The sequence below is a fragment of the Serinus canaria genome, chromosome 7 (genome assembly GCF_022539315.1).
Source record: "Serinus canaria isolate serCan28SL12 chromosome 7, serCan2020, whole genome shotgun sequence".
In the NCBI taxonomy this organism is placed as follows: domain Eukaryota; kingdom Metazoa; phylum Chordata; class Aves; order Passeriformes; family Fringillidae; genus Serinus; species Serinus canaria.
In genome coordinates, this window is record NC_066321.1 from 418254 (window position 1) to 434363 (window position 16110).

General features: G+C 48.1%; 1 protein-coding gene across 2 annotated transcripts in view; it reads left to right on the forward strand.

Moving 5' to 3' along the window:
* Window positions 1-16110, forward strand: part of ACVR1 (activin A receptor type 1) — a 44128-nt gene that overhangs the window by 10305 nt on the left and 17713 nt on the right. The gene's annotated exons all lie outside the window — the stretch shown is intronic.

Here is a 16110-nt window from a genome sequence, read left to right on the forward strand (position 1 = left end):
TGACATGATTGATCTTGTTTCAGTCTCACAGGTATGTTTGGTTGTATGTGAAAGAGGGATTCTTCTGAACTTGAGTTCATAAAGGCATATTAATTAAAAAATGAATGTTGGACAAGCCAAAAGCACTTGCATGTCGTAATTGTTTGAAAGACGCCTGTGAGTGTGTTAGCTGACAGCTTGGTGCAGTTTGCAGGTTTTACCGAAATTGTTCTTAGGACCACAGCTGGTGGAACAAAGTGCTTAATGTGTTGCCTTCTTTTTGGGAGATAATTGTGGGCCTCGAGTAGCTACTGTGTCAAGAAGCAAACCAAGGCCAAAGGAAAGAGACGTGTATGGCCAATATTAGTTAGAGCTGAGCATGGAGGTGGGTTTTCTCGTGTAATAATTGGTCAGTTTCCTGAGACACCAAGGAAATATTTGAGTATCTGATCTTAGAGAGATTCTGTTGATTCTCTGATCTTGAAAGGCTACTTTCTTATTAAACAAACAAACAAACAACACATGAAGATCATGTCTTCTCTGTTAAAGTACTTGAAAATGTTTAAGTACAGTAGAGGAACGTTGTAAATATTTTCCATGTACAACATGCAAAAAATAGCATCGGATTTAATTCTGAATTATGAACTAGTAAGCTAAAACTTAGACTAAATTAGACTTAGAACAAATCTTTTTGGAAAGATTTGAGGAGTTCATGAGATTTTCATTGCTGAGCTGACTCTCCCCTGAAGGTTGTGCACAAACAGGCGGCACCTTTGGGGTTGTGCGTCTGGAGTATAAAAGTTAAAATTACTTTAAACGGCTGAACTGTTTTGGGTTTACTTTAATTTGTATTTTTGTTTACTTGCTTTTCATAAAACCCCACAGTAAATGCTAAATAAAATTTGTTAAATGCTCAGCCCAGCTGCATCATGAGGAGGGTTTAAAGGTGGTTAAACACTCCCTCCCATCTAACAGGTCAGAGATTTTTAGAGGGTGTTTCAGACCTTCCACGCTGCCATGGCAGTGTGTGGGCTGGCATGCCCAGGGGCTCCCAAAAGCAGCACAGCAGATCCAGGAGCTGAGATGCAGGGAGCTCTTGTCTCCCTGCCCAGGACACCCCGACAAGCTCACTGTGCTGGCTTAGGCCAGCTCAGCTCGGGAGCTGCAGCTCCTGTGTCCTTGGGCTGGTAGTGGGGCCTGACTTGCAAAAGGCCTTGATAATTTTTCTTGCATAATTAGCATAGTCAGGCCACTGTAAGCCTATTCTCCAATTAAAAATAAACATTAAAGTATAGTGTTTGTAAGAGTGAAGAAGCAAAACAGATGTATCCTTTTCCATAAAATATGGGGACCTGAGTTTCTGGGTGTTGGAGTAGAGGGATGGAGAGGGAAATGGTCTTTAAAGACTATTTAGTTAGTCTTAACAAGATGTCCATTTGTTTTCAACAACAATTAAACTCTTCTTACAAAAGAACAAAAATAAGAACAAAATCAGATCTAGTATTGGTTATTTAAATTGTTCTCAACTTCCTGACTTAAATCACCTTGATCAACTTGGAAGCATTTAACGATGCACCAAAACCTGAAATGAATATTCCACCCTTACCAATGTAAAATGCTGTTTTGAAAATTTCAGGTAACCAGGTAAAGTTCCAAGTGTGTGGGTTGTAGGGAAATTTTTTGTTTTGTTTGTTTTAAACTTTGAATTTTGAATCATTATGCTCACACAATTACTCAGTTGGGTTTATTTTTCATCTATGTAGCTGGTTTTTTCCTGGTAGTAATCCAAAGAAAGTTCCATCCCAAGTACATCCCTGCTCAAGTGGAGTGAAATACTCCAAGTAGTGCTGAAGCCAGTCAGTGTGGTGCTCCTTGCTGGGAGCAGCTTGTGCAGCCTGGCTGGATTTTTGGGTGGCCAGGGGTTGCTTTCTCCCAGGGAGCCGTGCAGACCTGCAGAGAGCTCTGGCTTGTCCAGCCCTCCTGAGAATTGCTAGTTTGGCAACTCTGCCCCTGGGAGGTTTACCACAGAATTATTTTGAAGCTGTTTGATTTCTTTGTAGCCCTGCTGTGGGAACTCAGTGTTTTGGGGTTTTTTGTGACTTGTTCTGCCTGCTCCAAGCTGGTGCTGCTGGTACCTCTGTCATGATGTAGTGACATCTCAGGCCTTTGCAGGGGTGACAGCAGAGCTGTTCAAACACCTCTCGCCCTCTCCTCCTCACCTGGTGGCAGGTGAGCTGAGGCTGTGTTGTTTGGTCAAACACAGACCATGGAGCAGAGCCTGTGCTTGGGATTTGTGTTCCCAGCAGTTTGCAGACAAGACCTGCCTTGTGCTCCAGGCTTACCTGTGGTGCTGAGAGGAGCCTGTCTGCCTCTGGGTGTATGGAGGTGGGACAGTGGCAGGGCTCCAGAGCACGGGAGCAGAGCACTGAGTGCATGCGGGGTTTATTGCTGCTGGAGGAGGTAATGTATAGTTGCAAGTCCAAAAATAGATGTCTGAGCAGCTGCTCCTCTGAGCAGAGGAGTCATCTCTTAGCAGAGTTCTTAGCTAAAGCTCAGTTGTTAGTAGTAGGGTTTCTTGCAGCAGCGTGTTTGTATCACTAGGTCAATGTTGACTGGTGTCCAGCAACCCTTGTCTTCCCCAAATGATCACTTTGAAGAGCTTGGAGTGAGTGGAAATGATCGTGGTGTTAAGAATGGGAACAGAAAAACAGAGAGATCGAAGTGCTTTTCTTAGTTCAGTAGTTCAGTGCCGTAACTTGTGTAGGTAGCTGCAGTTCAGTTTCCTGCCTGGTCATGAAACGGGTATTGGGAGAATGCTGCTGCAGTGCTCTTGGGATTCAGGGAAATGCTAGGCAGAGCAGATTTTGTTTGACTGCATAAATGTCTCTTCATGAGAAACAAACCCGACCAGTAACCAAGTTCACACAATAGCGACTCACGGGTTTTATCTTCAAACTCTGCTAGCCCAGGCTGTGATTGTCTTTGCTCTGGGAAGCCGTGAGGTTTGTTATATGATCTGTCCTGAAAATGGCGAGAGCGACACGTGGGAAGTCCTTGCCATCAGCCCTCCCTGGGACATGTCAGCCCAAAGCTCTGGTACAAAGGAACTCAGTCTTGTCCGTGTTTGTGGTGAATGTTCCCAAAGGGCTGTGCACATCAGTAGGGGTGACTTCTGTTTTTACTAGCTCATACTGGCCAGTGAGTTCATTTTATTCAGTCACTTCTGCAGGTTTTGGAGATAATTTAGTAATTCCTTTTTTTTCAGCCTACTGTCAGAAAAATAATGTATTAAAAGCATCGATAGAGAATTTGTTTATTCAGCTCAGATCTGCTTGTTTGCTGGCACTGCTCAGCTTCCTTTGGAGTGCCTGGCTGCTGCAGGGCCGGCTGGGGACCCACGGGGACAGAGGCTGGGCGGGCCAAGTGTTGTTGCTGCTGAGTACTATTGCTGTGAGTTAATCCTGCTTTTCAGAGGGGAAATGGCTAGTATGTGAGTAGGTGCCTTGTGAACAAGCAACAGCTGGGTGCAAAGCAAAAATCTGCTAAAACATGACTAATTTCTGAGTGTTGCACAGAGTTTCTGTCTGTATTCAGCAGCAAATTACCATTTTGAGCTTATGCTGCTGTTGCTTCACTGGAGTTGGCATGAGCTGTGTGTTTGAACTGATGGTCATTGCTATGAGACTGTCAAAGCATTGGTACAATGTGAGGTTGGCTCTCTGTCCTTCCACTTGCAACAGGGCCGATTCCGTTCAACGAGAACTATTTTAATTGGGTTCTACTCTGTGTTATGTTAAAACTCTGATGCTAGGCACAGAAACCCGTGACACTTGTTTTGTTTGTTCCTGAAAACATACACTTCATTCTGCTTTGGCCATTCAAATTGGTTTTACAGGACTGTCAGCTGAAAATAATACTGCGATTGGCAGCAGCATGGCAGCTTCCTGCAGCCTGGACCAGCAGTGGGATAACTCATCCAGGGGGGCTGGGAAATGAGAATTCCTGCTCCGAGAGCGTTGGTTGCTTAGCAGGCAGCAGCGTGGCCTTGGGGAAGGGCTGTCCCAGCGCCCCGGCTGGCAGCTCCGTGTGCTGGGGCATGGAGCTGCCTGCCAGCGGAGGAGAGGGGGCCGGCAGGGCTGGGCTGCTCTGGAGAACATCTCGGCCACCACGGCCTGGCCCTGCTGTCCCCGAGCACCGAGCTGGGCTGGGGGCAGCTGTGGGTGAGGCTGGGAGCGCCGGCAGCCGTGGGGCAGAGGCGGCACATGCGGGGGAGAGCAGAGCTTGGGTGGTGAGCCTGGCGTGTGAACTGCAGTGGGATGGCTGGTTAGAAAATAACCAGTAGTCATGACTTCTGTTAATTAACTACTGAGAGTTAAATAAATGTTGTTGGAAAAACTCGTCTGTGTTTATTTGGCACATCTCTCTCCAGCCGAGGCTGGTGCTAGTTGGTACACGCTCCACTGCTGAGCCTGTCTGCAGCGTGGTTTTATGTTTTCCATCTGTATTGATTTTCATGATTCATTGACCATGATCTAAGCAAAAAGCACACTTAAATGACACTGGAGACAGCTGTCTGTTAAAATAGGACCTTTATGTAGCCTGAAATGGCGCCAGGTTTTTCTTCCATTACTTTATCAAGTAACACACACAAGTAATATTCTTTGTTTAATTTCCTTTTCTAGGTCACTGGTATGTCACCTCTCTTTTGTGCAAGGAGCAGATGGTAAATTCCTACTCTAAACTTTCCTATCAGTTTTGCTGCTGTTATTTTTCTGATAATCATTTGAGGTTATTCTGAAATGGAAGGGGCCTTACATTGTGTTTGGGAGTCTCTATGAAGGAATCAGTTCTTCTCCCTGTGGAGCTGTTTGGAAGGTAGTGTGGGAAGTTCAGATAAAAGCAGAAACGTATAAAACTTGGGAAGTTGATGTGTAGCTTTTTCCAGTTATAATCTGTCTCTCTTTGTATGGCAGGCTGAAGTTCCAGATGTTGTTTTGGCTTGGAGATAGTGGGTAGGGGAAAAATAAGCATTCTAATGTTAACAGAGTCAGCCTGTCTGGATCTGAGCTGACAGGAAAAGGGAGAGATAAAACCTTCGCTGATGGTGTGTGCAGTGCTGAAGAGCCGGGGCGCTGTCCCTGGAAAGCAGTCCTGGGCTGGCAGTGCCCGGTGCCAGCTGTGGGGGCCGACAGCTGCCGGGCTGGGCCACCACCGTGGCACTGAGCTCTGACTTCAGCGGGGGCAGCGGGCTTGCTTCAGGTGTGCACCCCCCCTTGCCCTGTTAAAAGTTAATTCTGACCGCTCTTGGCATCCTGCTTGCCCTCAGCAGCTGCCTCTGGGTTTTGGGGGATGCAGAGCTGAGGTGAGGGCCGTCGGTCAAACACGCTCTGTGGCTCTTACCTGCATTGGGCCTCTGTCTTGGAGCACCAGTGGGTTTTTTGAAGCTTGTCCCTGCCAGGAGCTCCATTTATTGTGAGTTGCAGAGTGGTTTGGGCATGTGTGTGCTGTATTTCTTCTGGAGGAGACTAAGCTGCAAGCTCTGTTCCTGGTGTATGGTAAATGTGCTCGTCCTGAAATGTGGGCGTCAAGTTCTCAGCCTCTGCTGGGCAGCTTGGAGCCATATGTGGTAGCACCTTCCATCGAGGGGACCCAGGTCAATCCACTCTGAAGTAAGAGTGCTGAAATGCATGTTAGGAGTACATGTGGTGGCCAGAAAAAGGATTTCCTGGATTAGTCCATAGGTTATATGTATAATAGTCTATCCATCTTCTGTGTTATATTAAATGCATGAATATGTTGTGTCCTGTGTCTCTTTTGTACCTGTTTGTCCTGTCAGGCTTATTTCCAATGTATGAGCAGATTATTTTTAATTAATTGCTGAAGTTCTGCTGACTTCCTCCTTAATCTTTCCTTTTCCCCCTCTTTCATTACTGAGTCTAGGCAGTAACAGTTTCTGGTCAGTGGCCCATCCCCAGGCCTGTCTTTCCCACCGTGGCCTGGAGTCCTTTGGGGCTTTCTGGCCTCAGAGAGCAGTTCTGGGGAGAATGCTCACTTCACTTGCCTTAATGCTGTAAAAGGGAATAGTGCTGACACTGACTCATCTGAGGGACAGAGGAGCTGAGCTGCTGCAGTCCTTCTGGTGTATGAAGTCTTGGCTGTTTGCTGCTTAGAGCTGGGATAAACTTGTCCTCAGCAGTTTGTGTAAGTTACTGGAATGAGGGTGGGAGAGAGCAGGGGGAGCTGGTGTGTGTTGGTGTAGCAGAGTAAGGGATCCTTGGAATGTGTACGTTGTTGGCCAGCTGGACATGTGTGCCAGCAGAGGCCAGGATTGGAATGGTTTAACCCTTTCTGGCCTTGTTTTTGTCTCAGAAGTGGGAATACGTGCCCGGAGCTGGCTGGCTGACCAGCTGCGATTGTGTATGCATTACCTGACATCCCAGACATACCATCCTTAGAAATCCCACTGGACTGGGATGGGCAAGACATGTCAGAATAAAGGGCCTGTTGCATGTTTGGTGGAGGAAGATGCAGAAAGGGAATCTGGGTGTGGGAGACTGCTGCTGCCTACCTTTGTGCTGCTCACATTCCTCACTTGGGCCCGCAGGCAGCAGTGGGGTGTCTTGCTCATGTGGTTCGTGACTCAAGCCAAGCCCAGATGTTTTCATGCCTGGTCTGGCCTATTTTCTGAGAATAATTTTGGGTGCCTCAGTCCATTTTATTGTGGTTTTCTTAGAGTCTAGTCCAGCTGAAGTTCAGATGGTTCCTGGCCTAACTGAATGCTCACAGGCAGACATGGCAGCTTCTGCTTTCTCTCTGCAGCTCTATGTTCCTGCTAACTTCAGAGCACTCACAATTAGAGCTACGCTAGTGAGAACCTGGGGTAGTGTTTTAATGCTGCTTTTTGTTTTTTGAGTGGAAAACTTTAGAGCATGAAACCCAGAAGAGTCTGTCTTGTGGCCAGAAGATGAGTGAAAATGCTGAAGGTTTCTGTGAAGTCAAATATGGCCTTGTTGACCAACCTGGCTTTCCATTTCTACTGAGCAGTGAGTGGTAGGGACACGGAAACCTTTTTGTATTGACTGTTGGTCCTTTCCTTCAGCATTATCTGGCTGACACGTTGATGGCAGTTACTATCCAGAGTACCCAAAATTTATTTTCTCATGCCTTTGACAGTGCTTTAGTGCTTGTTGACCCTTTGTAGGAACAGTTTATATAGCAGGTTATTTGTGGGAACTACATTTACTCCTTTAACTTGAGTTTTCCTCTGAGGAAAATGGCTTGGTGTTGTTTGAAAAAGAGTGGAATGGTCTGTGTGTGAGCAAGAGCTGCCTTGTGTGCTATTCAGAATGATCTCTTCCTCCATCACACCTGTGAGTGAGGAGGGCTGTTGGCCCAAAGCATGTTTGGGTGCTTAGTGTGTTCAGGAGCAGTTGGTGAAGGTGGTCTTTGACTCACTGTCCCCAGTGTGTCACATTCCCAGTCTTGGCTGGGTGCTCTGTGAGGAGATGTAGGACCTTGGAAATAGCCACTGGATATGTGCCATAAGCTCCCTGGAATGGTGAGTGTGGCCTTGTTCCCAGCTGCTGATAGGTGTGGTGCTCTCAGGCAGTCTGTGCAGAGCTCCAAAGCCAGACTGGTCCCGAAGGAGAGCTCTAGCTTTCATTGTGCTTCACATCTGCAGCTGAGTGTGTGTGAGGTCAGCCATGGGAATTTAGCTGTTAAATAGGGATGAGTCTGGCTGCTTTTTGCTTCTGCAGCAATTAAACCAAAAGCCTGTATGATCCATGGAATGGTTTTCAGAAGATCCGTGAGTACAGTCAGGTTTGGCAAGGCCATGTGAGATGTATGAGTTTGACAGCATACTGCTAAATAGGTGGAAAGGGAATACTTGAAACAGCTCTGGAAAGATGTGTCAGAGTTGTGTATAATAGTGACACATCTGGTGTTTGGAGCGGTGACCAGGTGCCTGATGATTGGACTGAGGGGTGCACAGCTGGCAGTGACAGACATCGGTTGGAACAGTGATGGGGAACTCCTGAACCGGGGGAACACAAGGGTTTGTCTGAGAGGTCAAAGTAGACACAGCTGTAACAGCAGCTGAGGAATGCCAGGACAAAGTGATTTGCAAAGTTCTCTCTTGCAAAGTTTTAGGCCTGAATGTTAGATGGATCAGTGTCCCAGGTGAGACTGCCCCAGGTAAGATGTGAGCGGCCCAGACCTGTGATGGAGGTTAAGGTACCTTACGAAGCCTCAGATGAGGAAGGGGGACAGCTTGCTTTGAGGGAGAGGATCATGGTGTAAAGCTGAGAACTTCAGCACTGAGGTTAATGTTGCTGATGTGGGAAGAACAGAAATACCCCTGGAAGGTTCACGATGGAGAAAAGCCTGAGCTGGTCTTCACCTTACTGTCTTCTTCAAGTCAGCTGTGGGTTGCGTTCCCCTTAATGGTGAGTGCCCCTCACTGTTGTTGCAGGATTTCATGAGGCTCTGTACACTCTTGCTGCTGGGTGTCCCACTTGCACAGGTGGGAGAGGGGACGCTCAGGAGCACCAGGGCCAGAACAGGACCTGCTTTGTGTCTTAGATTTAAGGACAGATTAATGTGCCTCTGGCCTGTCCAAATAGGCAAGACCAAACTGTAGAACAGTACTGATAAAATTCTGGGGTCGTCTGGTATAATCTCTGAAGGTTTGACTTTCTTATGCAGCAGGATGTTTCCTTCTTCTTGGGATTGCTAATTGCATTCAGTTTTCTGGCCTCCAGAGTAATAGTTAATGAAATGCTCTGCTGAGAGGAAATGCTGTGTCGTGACATGTGCCTATGGAGTGTCAGGAACTGCTGTTCTCAGTCCGATTGCTCTATAAATGTTAGTTAATTTTCTTTGGCTGGCTGAGGCTAGGAGCAGTTAAGCTGTAAGTGGGGTGCAGAATGAACACCTGACTTTTCCATGTCCCTTAACCTTTCCGACTTTGTAGCAGCCCATCACTCCTGAAGAATGCTGCTCTAATGTCAGTTTAATCCCTCAGCAGTGAGCTGGAGGTGTGAAGCCAGGCTCTCCTGTCTCTCCTCGGTACCCCCTGCACCTCTCCTGCCCCTGCCCTGCTCATGTTTATAGGTTTATGTATGTACACAAATATGTTTATAGTATTTCCAGCTTTGATGCTTCTGTGTTAACTAGTGGATGTGTTTGCTGAGCCATGCTGCCACTGTATGATTCTGACAATGCAATGAAATGGATTTAAAAAAAAAAAAAAAGTTTTGGCTAATTTTTATTAAAATACTCCAAACTGTACTCAGGGTAGGGTGCTTGGGCTTAATAGCAGGAGTAGAATATTCTCCTGGTGATGACTCTGTGAAAATAACTCCGGAGGTTCAGGTTTATCCAGGGAAAATCTGCAAAATCTCTCTGGGATTATTGATGTGCAAACGAGTGTCCTCACTGGAGAGAAATATCAGCACAGCTGAGGGGTCACCTGGAGAGTGCTGTGGCCGAGGGAGGGCCTTCACCTCAGTCAGAGTTTGGCTCTGAATGGTCTGGCCTGATAGCATCAGGGACTGAATAAAAAGCATTTGCACCTCTCTAGGTCCCTGCATGTGTGAAAACACACTGAGACTGTAGGGAGATGCTGCTTAATTAATGCATTTGTAGGAACTAGACGACGTTGTTATCTTGCAGCAGGGTGTGCCCCAGTGAGAGATGGTCTCTAAAGGCTGTGCACATCATCAGACCCAGGTTTCTCTGCAACCCAGAATAAAGAAATGAGTTTTTGAAATTTGTGTAAAGAAAAACTGGGAAAACCAGGAAAAATCCCAGACTTTTTTTTTTTTAACGGAAAAAATAGGACTTTTGTTGTTGATAACCAAGCCAAAGATTTGTTTTTGGAAATGTTTGTTTTGGTTGGCTGGAGTGTTGTGCAGAAACTCTGAGCAGGCGAGCTATGTAATATTTAACTAGTTACTAAAAAGCGTTTGAAAACGATTAGCAGTCAGTGATCTCCTTGAGGCTGTGGCGCAGCTCTGGGGCAGAGCGGTGCTTGTTTGGGGAGCAGGGGGTGCTGCAGGGTCCCACCGGGGCTTTGGGGGCAGGAGCCGTGTCCTGGGGGCGCTGGCTGTGCCCTTGCTGTGCCGTGGGAGTGTGCTGCGTGTTCCCCCTGCCAGGACAGACGGCACACGGCAGGAGCAGTGCGGGATGGCAGTCCCGGGATGCCTGGGCTCCCTCAGCACACCCGGCACAGATAACATCTGGATAGACACACTATCGCTGGCTGCAGGAAAGCAGGCCAGGGCTGGGGAGGTAAAGTCGCTGTTACTGAGTGCATTTTGGGTTTGTGCGGCTATTTTAATCTTTTTTTACCTAAACTATTCAGAAACAACTTTTACAGGCAATTCTCAGTAATCTCTCAGTTGAAAATGTTTGTGTTTTGGGACTTACAGCTGCTGGATAAATCCAGGTGTTCTGTTTGGAGAGAGTTTGTATCTTCATTGGCAGTTTTGTATCGAGATGTGAGATATACTGCCTTTGGAGAGAGAACCATTCCAGGGGAAAGTGTGGCAGTCTGGCAGCAGGATGTGCAGGGATGCTCTCTTTGCCTGCTAAGCCCAAGGCCTCAGCACAGATGAAGTCACCAGACCCTGATGGGGATTTTCCTCGCTTTGTGGGCATCTATAATGGCCTTGGCAGAGTGGTATTCAAAGTTGTCTATAGCTATGACTTGTGTCTAACAGGGAAAGTGTCTGAGGAGCTTTGCAGCTGTGCAGTGGAGTCTTTTTCCTGGTAGTTACAGAATGCTCCTCTGGTAGGAGCTGTCTGTGTACCATGTAAGAATACCTGTACAGCAAGGAAGCGTGTGTAGCATAATAAAATAACACCTTTGTTTGTATGTGAAATGTGTGAGAAGCCACAGTAATTCGTCTGAGTGTCTTGAGCAGGTACCTGTGCACACCCGGTTCGTGTGAGGTGAAACTGAACCTGAGCATTCCCCTGGGCAGCTCGCAGGCCTGCAAACCCCCACGTGTTCATTGTGTGCTGCCTCTGTGCATGTGGAACTGCACACCTTGCTGGCACCATCAGTGAGCCACCGCCAGGGCCTTTGTCAGTGAGGGCTTTTCAGCGATGCTGCTGAATGCGGGCTCTGCAGGGGAAGGCTGTTCCACAGGGCAGTGCTAATCCTTGGCAGTTGCCTCCTGTGAATTTATTTACCCCGAAAGGCAACAAATGATATGGAAAGATACACATGTGTCTTCAAAGGCACTGGGAAGTTGAGGGTCAATTTAAAAGTGTCTGTGCTTGCTTCATTGTTTGAGTAAGCCCTCTGTCAGTGGGTTGCCCAAGACCCCTGTACTGATGCAATCCCTGCACACAGCCTGAGCTTTTACACTGGGGCAAGTGCCTTCTGCCTCCTGCAGCCGCAGGGAGGTTCAGCTGCCCACATGGAATGGTTTGTCTTGGAAAAGCGCTCTAAGATCATGAAGTCATATTATTCTTCCAGCAGTGCCAAGGCCACCACTAACCCAATGTGCCACATCTGCACAACTCCTAAATCCTTCCAGGGTAGGGACTCCACCACTGCCCTGGACAGTGCCAGGCAGTCTGTGCCGAGGCTGGACGACCCTTTCTGTGAAGGAATTTTCCCCAGGATGCAACCTGAACCTCCCCTGGTACAGCTTGATGCTGTTTTCTCTTGTCCTGACCCTGTTCCCTGGGAGCAGGCTGTTTTTATTTTTATATGACACTCATGCTTTGCTACCTATTCTTTTTCTTACAAGAACCAAGGGATTGGCTCTTTGTGAACGTGACAGAGTTACTGACTGGGAGAAACTTCCAGGACGCTTTACACTGTGTACTTGCCTTTTGTGTGTTGTTTTCATTCTTACTCAGCAGTGCTGTGATTTTGTACACGAGTGCAGAAGAACCAGTATCCCATCCTTCACTTTTCTGTGTTTGTGGTCACTCGAATCTGAGACATTTGGTCTTTCTGGGTGGCACTGTGACACATTTTTGGAGCTGCAAAGCATGGATGTGTGCCTTGTGCATTTGCAGGTGGGTACCAAATGGAGTTGGTGGCTGGCTTCCATCTTCTGAATTCTGGCAACCAGGTTTAGACCATAAGAAAGGACTGCCCAAGGTTGTCACTCTCTGACGCAAGGAATGCCTTTGTGGGGCTGCACCTCTCTTGTGTGAGATTCAGTTAAAGAGCAAGCTGTGAATTATTGCCTTTAAATGCACATTGCTCCTTCTGAAGACACAGCTGCGGATGAATTCATCTCGTGTGTGTCTGTTGTGGATGGCACAAGTGTGATCCAGTATTATGGATGTTTTCTTTTGATAGGAATCTGGTGAGGTACATGCAAAATATGTACAGCCCTTGGGCTCTTGGCTGGGGTCCACTGGGACTGTCAGCGATATCTGGGTGCTTCTGATCTCATCTGGAAAGTCTGAGCTGCTCTCATGTTCATGTTCCCATGTCTGTGTCATATGGAGATGAAATGCAACCTGAAGTTCCTGCACTAATGGGCTCACTGTCTGCTGTGGTCTGTGCTCAGTGCTGGCTCTGGGGACTAAAGGCCACTTCCCAACAGCCAGTGCCTGCAGGGGTCCTTGTGGTGTTTCAGGTTGTCTGAACTGGTTCTTCTCTCCCCTCTGTCTTCTTGCAGCTGCTGTCCCGACAGTCCCAGCACAGAACTTCAGCCCACATTGCTGTAAGGCCATACAGGAATGATTTGGCAGGACACAGTTTTCTTAGGAAGAAAGGAGAGAGCAATATTAGCTGTGCAAGTGGAACAAGCATTGGGGCTTCAGGGTGGATTTTGCAGTGTTGGGACTTCATGACTACAAAGCATAAGGATTCTATAGACTCTGTTACCTGAACCAGTTGTGTGTCTCTGTGTTGTGTTGGGTGTCTTCACCAAGCGGCTGATCTGTCTTGTGCTTGGCTTATTGTTCATTTGGGCTTCCAAAGCCAGTTGGAAAGACTTCTCCAGAATCCAAAGCTGGCCTTGGAGCAGATGCTGGCCTGCCCAGGAGCCAGGGTTCCTTCCTTGCCTGCACTGCCTCGCAGGTTTGTTTGGAAATCTGGGAGCTGCCACTTTGGAAGAGACTTTTCTATCAATAGCAAGTTCTGATTTTCCAGTCATAATGTGCTTTTGCAGGAGGAGGTTAAAGCCAATGATCCACATTTCCCTGTATGTGGCTGGAGCTCAGACACAATGTCCTGCCTCCAGCTCTGCCTTGTAGTGTCCAGTACTGCTGCATTTGGTGTGTGGCACAGGGCACTGGGATCCCTGCATCCCTCTGTGGGTATGGGGTGTGGCACAGGGCACTGGGATCCCTGCATCCCTCTGTGGGTATGGGGTGTGGCACAGGGCTCTGGGATCCCTGCATCCCTCTGTGGGTATGGGGTGTGGCACAGGGCTCTGGGATCCCTGCATCCCTCTGTGGGTATGGGGTGTGGCACAGGGCTCTGGCATCCCTGCATCCCTCTGTGGGTATGGGGTGTGTGCTGTGACAGGGCACGGATCTGCATCCCATCTGTGGGATGGGTCTGGCCAGGGCTCGGATCCTGCATCTCGTGTGGGTGGAGTGTGTCGGGGAGTGCTGGCAGCTCCACCGCTGGATCCCTGGATCCCTGCCCGTGTTCCCGATGCCCTCTAGTGGCTCTTGCGGCTGTGCTGCGGTTCCATAGGGCACGGCCTGCAGCTCCAATCAAACGGAAAAAGGAAAACACTTTTTGTGTTTTTTTGCTGGTTACTTGTTAATTCCTCTTCACTTATCTGGGTTAAATCCCAACTCTTCCCTTGGGGGAAAAAAACCTCATGGGAATTCAGGTACCAGATCGTAACTGGATATCTCATGGATCTTTAAATCCGTAGCAATTTTCTGTGGGGTTTTATTAAAGAATGTTTTGTTCCTTACAGTAAAATGTATATTTTCTTTCTCTCTAAACAAGCAGTAGCTGGAAGGGGGGCTTGCTGGTGTCACTAGACCCAGACTTTGGTGCTTATGTACATCCATTAATTACTTTGAAAAAGTAATTGTTTTTTGAGCAGTGAGAACAACACCTTTAAACTCACGCTCTTAAATAATTTTTGAGGAAAATTAGTGTTCTGTAAAGGTCAGGGTGTCCCTCCCAGCTCCTTCCCTCCTTCAGTCTCCCAGCACAGCTGAGCCGGTGTGGCTGGGCTGTGCCGAGGGCTGTGTCCTGGGCTGCACAGACGTGGTGCAGCCCTCGGTTTGGTGCCTGCTGCAAATGTGCACGGCTCTTCTCCACAAAGGCAGACGAGATACTCCCTGAGGATTTGGGGAAATGAACAGCTGGAAGGACAGCTTCATAGAATCAGGGTTCGGATGGAAGTATTGGGCTTTTTTTCCTTGGGAGGACCATGCCTGCTGTGAAATGCATAAAATCTGTTAAAAGTCCAGTAAGGTTTGTTTGCCTCTTTGGAGGCGTGGGTCTGATTGCCATCCTTATCCTCCCTCTGAGAAATACAGGGCAGGGGCTTATGTGTACAAATATACTTGTGTATATTTGTTTATTTGTTTTTGGTAACTCAAAGTGGTTAAAAAGACACCAGCTAAGTCCATGCAGCTGGCAGAGTTTTCCCAGTGTTTGGACTGGTGTGTGCTTCCCGTGACTTCAGTCCCACACTGTGGCCAGCTCCTGGTCTGTGTGCTCAGCCTCCTTCCCTGGAGAGCAGAGCTGGGCTCCTGCAGGGCCCTGCTGCTCTTCCTCAGCTGGCTCTGGCAGGAGAGGGGCTGGAATGGCCAAGGGGGGATGCCCTGGTGAGGGTGGTCGAGGCATGGGGGTATCGGGGCTGGCCCACGCGTGTCAGAGCTGGGGCAGCTCTCACCAGTGCAAAACAACCCATGCTGGTTTTAAATGGGCCAGGGGCTGCAGCCCTGAGTTATCTGGAAGAGCTGGCTGTGCCTGAGAGCTGCCAGTGCTGCTGAACTCAGATTCTGTCTTTTTAAAGCACCTTTTCCTTGAGCTGGATGTCCCTGCTGTCTGGAGGGCTCTCCAGGCAATCCTTGCTGGGATCCCCTGGAGCACTCCCCCCTACTCCCATCCGTGCAGCCCCTGGGGTGGCTTTGGCTCTTTGAAGTGCCCTTATGTGGAAAGGAGAAGGGCAGGTGCCAGGAGCCACCTCTGTCTGGACTTGCTGAGTGAGCAGGCACGGGGCCAGGGCTGCTCCAGGCTGTTCTGCCCAAGGCAGTGCAGGGATCCCAACACCAGCCTGCCTTGGGAGCAGGGCACCGACCCCTTTGAGCTGATCTGGAGCACTGGGCCACTGATGGTTCCTTGGGATAGGAACCTCTCCTCTGCTTCAAACTGCCTCCATGGATTGCTCCCTGCTCCTGCTGCTTAGCTCGGTCTGATCGTGTTCCCAGCACGACTGTGGAGGGTTAGATATCAGCGGGGTTACAGGTGCCTTGGTGCATCAAGGACAAGTGGGGGAAGCTTCCTTGGGGAATGGGTCTTTGGAGGGGAGAGTGTTGGTCTGGGAGGTGAGGTGCTCAGTGCTGCCTGGGCCTTTCTGTGAAGGTGAAAACTCAGTACTTGGGTCAGAAATTCCTGATCATTTTAACTGATGACGAATCAATTACTGGAAATAAATACAGAAGTAATGGCTTGGCTTTCATCGCTGAGCACTTAAGAAATGCTGAGGATTTGAAAAGGCACAACAGAAGAGATCTGAAAAGAAAATGGCAATATCAGATTTATTTTCAGTTTTCATCTGCTTCAATTAGAATTAAATCTGAAAAATGAAGGCAAATACCTGCACATAAGGAGCATTTTGTTCTATGAGACTAGGCCAGAGAGTCCCTGCAGGAACCGACCAGCGCAGGACAGACAAACCATTCTGAGTCACCAGCCCTGTCTGATGGGTTAAAGCTTAAGAAACTGCAGAAGAGTTTCTTTTCAGAAGCCTTGTTTCATAGTAAAAAGGGGAGTAAAAAGCGGTCTGTATTTTCTTGTAAAGACCCAAGTATATGGCAAAGATTGGAAACAGAAAGGCAAACTCACTCCTTTATTTCCTCTTTTAGAGGGACCATGTACCTCTGCTTTTATGCTGGGATCAGCCAGGACTGTTGCACGAGGTGTAGTTACCTGTCTTCAGCAGCAGGGAAATGGAC